Source organism: Dendrobates tinctorius, unplaced genomic scaffold (assembly GCF_039654945.1).
Source record: "Dendrobates tinctorius isolate UK_male_01 unplaced genomic scaffold, ASM3965494v1 ptg000084l, whole genome shotgun sequence".
Taxonomy (NCBI): Eukaryota; Metazoa; Chordata; class Amphibia; order Anura; family Dendrobatidae; genus Dendrobates; species Dendrobates tinctorius.
In genome coordinates this window covers 33,419,921-33,425,920 of record NW_027361752.1, presented here as the reverse complement: position 1 = coordinate 33,425,920, position 6,000 = coordinate 33,419,921, and positions in this window count along the sequence as shown.

Sequence of the window (6,000 nt, the reverse complement as noted above, 5' to 3'; positions counted from 1 at the left end):
CCCCTTTTACATTGACCACCTGAGGCCACGGACCGGGTCATTGCCACTGTGACATCTCCCATTGAAATCAACGGGCCCGGCACAGAGTACCCCACGGCCTCTGGGGGTGAGTCATATATATGTATATTTATTCTATGTGTATATACAGTATCTATTCTATTATAACCTGTCAGTATAATTTCACTGAACACTGTAAATGAATAGCCGGCTTTTCTAAGGCCACTGGTGTGTTAAAATCGGACAGCACTCTCATGGTGCGTGTGCTGTACGATTTTTTTTCCAGTCCGATCATGATCCGATATGAGCTGGAAAAAAAAAACGTAGATGAAGACACAATCATAGAATAATATTGGCCCGAATTCAATCCGATTTTTTTATCGGATTGCATACGTCCAATTTCATCACAAGTGGGAATGAGCCACTAGAATTGATTTGACTGGGAATAATGTTAAGAAACATTAATAATCTTTATTTTTATATAGCGCTAACATATTCCGCAGCGCTTTACAGTTTGCACACATTACCATCACAATCTAAATTCCCTATCAGTATGTCTTTGGAATGTGGGAGGAAACCGGAGTACCCGGAGGAAATCCACGCAAACACAGGGAGAACATACAAACTCCTTGCAGATGTTGTTCTTGGTGGGATTCGAACCCAGAACTCCAGTGCTGCAAGGCTGCACTGAGCCACCGTGCTGCCCAAACATTCTTTCCAGGATAATGACTTCTATATAAGGCAAAATAAATAAAGAAAAAAATGCTTCTCCACACCTTGCTTCATTTTTGCACATTTGCATTGCTTTCAATGGTGAAAAAAACATTCTACAGGAAATGTAGCTTTAGGATTTTACTAACTTATCTGTCCCTGTGGTGTGTGAAACATGATCAGACACATTCTGTTTAATTTATGAAGGAGGGACTCTGAAAGTCACAAAGTTTTTTCTATCGTGATTTTCAGGGGTCCCTCGCTATTTGTAGAGGGCCATCAGGTGGCCCTCAATATTATAAGAGGGCCATTAGGCGGCTCTTACTCTATGTTTAAAGGACAAGCAGCTAGTTGTCGTTAAGCATATTTGGAGGGCCAGCAGATGGCTATGCTTTGCATATCCATATATTTCCACTGCAATATAATTTATCCATTTTAAGTGGGAAAATATTCCTTTTGTATTGTAAAGTCTTAAACTGAAGGTCAGCAGGGGGGCCTCCCAATTGATGAAGGGCCTGCAGGCAGCACACACTATTTTAGAGGGCCAGCAGGCATCTTGTGGACAGATGAGAACTCTATAGAGATTTTGGCAATGCATATCATTCTACTGTTTACTGTAAATGGAAAGAGGCCTAAAAATAAAAGAACAAATGTGGTTAAAGACAAATATTTTGGAGGTTGTTTTGCTGCCTCTGGAACAAGGTGCCTTGACTGTGTGCAATGCATCATGAAAAGTGAAGATTCCCAAAGGATTTTGGATTGCAATGTTGTGCCCAGTGTCAAAAAAACTGGATTTTGCATCCTATGTCATGGGTCTTCCAGCAGGACAATGACCTCAAACATTCTTCATGAAGCACCCAGAAATGAATGGAAACAAAGCACTGGAGATTTCAGAAGTGGCAATTCAGCTCCAGTAGCGTAAAGTCTCCCACCACTACCTCTTGCATACAGAGAAACTGCAAATGGACACATTAAATCAGTTAATTTTGCCTGCTTTGATGAATTTCTTTGTACAGATCACCGTAAAAATCACATATCTGTTAATGAGAGTATCGAAAAAAGCAATCAAGTTATGGACCATGGAAGAGATGTATGTGACCAGAATGAACACTCATTTCCCCAGCCTCCCCCCTATGCCAGGCCCTTCACTGGCTTCCTTTTGTTCAGAGGCTCCAGTTCAAAACCCTAACCATGTCATACAAAGTCATCCACTACCTGTCTCCTCCATACATCTGTGACATGGTCTCCCGGTACCTACCCGCACACAACCTTTGATCCTCTCAAGATCTCCTTCTCTACTCCCCCCTCATCTCTTCTTCCCACAACCGCATAAAACACTTCTCCAGTGCTTCCCCCATACTCTGGAACTCTCTGCCACAATACATCAGACTCTCACCAACAACGGAAACCTTCAAGAAGAACCTGAAGACCCACCTGTTCCGACAAGCCTACAGCCTGCAATGTTCCTCGGTCTACTGAACCACCGCATAACCAGCTCTATCCTCTCCTAGTGTATCCTCACCCATCCCTGTAGACTATGAGCCCTCGTGGGCAGGGTCCTCTCTCCTTCTGTACTTGTCTGACCCTTGTCTTGCACACATTTATTGTACTTGTCTATATTTCCCCTTTTCACATGTAAAGCGCCATGGAATAAATGGCGCTATATAAATGTATAATAATAATAAATAATAATAATTTCCAGCAGATAATACCTATCACCTACTCCTACACTAAAAGCATGTAACAGCGGTATTAATAGGGAATAGAATAGATGTTATCTTGATATTTTTTTTTAGGTTGCAGCAGCAACGAATACAAGGCAATAATCCCTGACTAGATGCCTGTAATACGCTATCCCTTCTGCGATGGCTCACCATAGACGGAGCGGTTTTATTAGATAATAGAATATATTTGAATTGGCCATAAAAAAAACTATTAGTTTAACTTAGCAACATCAAGGACTGTTCTTTCACAAATCCTGCTGAGGAAAATAGTGGAGCGTTTCGCATCTACTCAGTCTGATATGGAAGAGACCAGGATTTTCTGTACTTACTGTACAAGTCCTCTCTCTTTTATTCTGTTATGGTTATGAGTAGAGTTGAGCGACTTTGGTCGGATCGGGTTTCGTGTAGCCCAAATGAAACAAAATTTGAGTCGGATGAAACTGGTCCGACTAGGGCAAAAAAAGTTGGAGTTTCACCGAAACCCGACCCCAAAGCAAGTCAATGGGAAATAAAAGTCGGCATTGAGTGGATGAATGTCATCCGCTCAATGCCGACTTTTATTCCCCATTGACTTGCATTGGGGTCGGGTTTCGGACGAAATTCCAACTTTTTTTGCCCTAGTCAGACCAGTTTCATCCAACTCAAATTTTGTTTCATTCGGGTTTCACGAAACATGATCTGACCAAAGTCGCTCAACTCTAGTTATGAGTACTTCCAGGCTCTGGGGAGTGCGGTGCCTGGAAGAAAACTTTGCCTCCGGTCTTCATTATCATTCCAGCCCTCTCCCATCAGAGTAACACTATTGAAGGACACAAGTGTGCAATTTCGGGGCCACCACTACACATCACAGGGCACTGTGACACTGGTGGGGGCTGGTATGAAAATATAGACCGGAGGCAAAGTTTTCTTCCAGGCACCGCATGCCCCAGAGCTTTGAAGAACTCAGTACCATAACAGAATAAAAAAGGTTTTCTCTGAAAGACTAATGCTGATATGAGGCATACAGGTATGACTGTTTTTACCATTGTATCACCTGTACGCCCATATTGAAAGATTAAAAATGTTCCATGGGGTGACATATTCTCTTTATGTCACGTACGGATTGTCTTTCTCTATTCATTGCTTTGGAATTTTCTCTGATTTGCCACATTTGGTCACACCTCAGTTGCATTAATTTAGAAATGCATTCATTTAAATAAATTAGCAGCTTGTGCAAGCAAGAAAGATTCAATGAGTGTAAACACCTGCGCTCATTTACAGCATCTTAATTATGAATGGAGAAAGCTGCTGCATTCAATGATGAGGAAGATTGGAGATTTCAAGGATCCACCTGAAAGAGCAAATCACAACTTGCTAAGTGCACAGCTTTTAGTTTGATCACTAAGGGCCCGATTAATCATTTGCATTTTTTTCTAAGACTCCTTAATTTTTTTTTGTCTTGTGGTATTTGCTGACATTCTTCAGAATGGCGTGCGTGTGTTTCATGAATTTTGTGCTAAATCAAAAATGCTTTCTCTGGGCTCTAGAGATTCATTATTTCATTTGCATTGTTTTTGTCTAGCTTGTGTTGTTTTTCACCAGGTTTCCATTTGCTTTTTTTATTTTATTTGTACTTTAAAAAAAATCTATTTTACAAGTCTTCGACTTTTGGTGAGTCTTTGATGTTGCTGATATTTTGCATTATTTCTTCACGTATTAAGTTACTTGCATTTCTTCATTGCATTTCAGAATTCTTTTTTTAACATGTTTTTAACTTGTTTTTGTTGCTGGGTTTTTGCCTCTTGTTTCTATCTCATGTTCTAAATTAAGCTGCTTTTTTTTCAATACATCCTGGTATTTTGCATGGACAAATGTTTATTAATACAGTCATGGACAAAAGTTTTGAGAATGACACAAATATTAATTTTTACAAAGTCTACTGCTTCATTTTTTCTAATGGCAATTTGCATATACTCCAGAATGTTATAAAGAGTGTTCAGCTTAACAGCAATTACTTGCAAAGTCATTATTTGCCTAGAAAATGAACTTTATCCCCCAAAACACATTTCAACATCATTGCAGCCCTGCCTTAAAAGGACCAGCTAACATCGTTTCAGTGATTGCTCCATTAACACAGGTGTGGGTGTTGATGAGGACAGGGCTGGAGATCAATCTGTCATGATTAAGTAAGAATGACACCACTGGACACTTTAAAAGGAGGCTGATGCTTGGCATCATTGTTTCTCTTCGGTTAACCATGGTTATCTCTAAAGAAACACGTGCAGTCATCATTGCACTGCACAAAAATGGCCTAACAGGGAAAAGTATCGCAGCTAGAAAGATTGCACCTCAGTCAACAATCTATCGCATCATCAAGAACTTCAAGGAGAGAGGTTCCCTTGTTGCCAAAAAGGCTACAGGGCGCCCAAGAAAGACCAGCATGCGCCAGGACCGTCTCTTAAAAGTGTTTCAGCTGCAGGATCGGGCTACCAGCAGTGCTTGCTCAGGAATGGCAGCAGGCAGGTGTGAGTGCATCTGCACGCACTGTGAGGCGGAGACTCTTGGAGCAAGGCCTGGTCTCAAGGAGGGCAGCAAAGAAGCCACTTCTCTCCAGAAAAAACATCATGGACAGACTAATATTCTGCAAGAGGTACAGGGAGTGGACTGCTGAGGACTGGGGTAAAGTCATTTTCTCTGATGAATCCCCTTTTCGATTGTTTGGGACATCTGGAAAACGGCTTATTCGGAGAAGACGAGGTGAGCGCTACCACCAGTCTTGTCTCATGCCAACTGTCAAGCATCCTGAAACCATTCATGTGTGGGGTTGCTTCTCAGCCAAGGGAATGGGCTCTCTCTCAGTCTTGCCTAAAAATACAGCCATGAAAAAAGAATGGTACCAGAATGTCCTCCGAGAGCAACTTCTCCCAACCATCCAAGAGCAGTTTGACGATCAACAATGCCTTTTTCAACATGATGGAGCACCTTGCCATAAAGCAAAGGTGATAACTAAATGGCTCAGGGAACAAAACATAGAGATTTTGGGACCATGGCCTGGAAACTCCCCAGATCTTAATCCCATTGAGAACTTGTGGTCAATCATCAAGAGACGGGTGGACAAACAAAAACCTTCAAATTCAGACAAAATAAAAGCATTGATTTTGCAAGAATGGACTGCTATCAGTCAGGATTTGATCCAGAAGTTGATTGAGAGCATGCCAGGGAGAATTGCAGAGGTCCTGAAGAAGAAGGGTCAACACTGCAAATATTGACTTGCTGCATTAACTCATTCTAACTGTCAATATAACCTTTTGTTACTCATAATATGATTGCAATTATATTTCTGTATGTGATAAAAACATCTGACAAACACACATAAAAACCAGAGGGCAGCAGATCATGTGAAAATATAATATTTGTGTTATTCTCAAAACTTTTGGCCATGACTGTGCAGTCATGTGCGGACTACAATTTTATATTGGTATCTCGCCATATGAGCTACCCATCTCTGCTCTAGGGCCCCTAATTTCTCATTTTCTAGGTGGGCCAGAGGGTTGTTGTCAGTGCGCACCAAGACTTCGGACGCAGACAG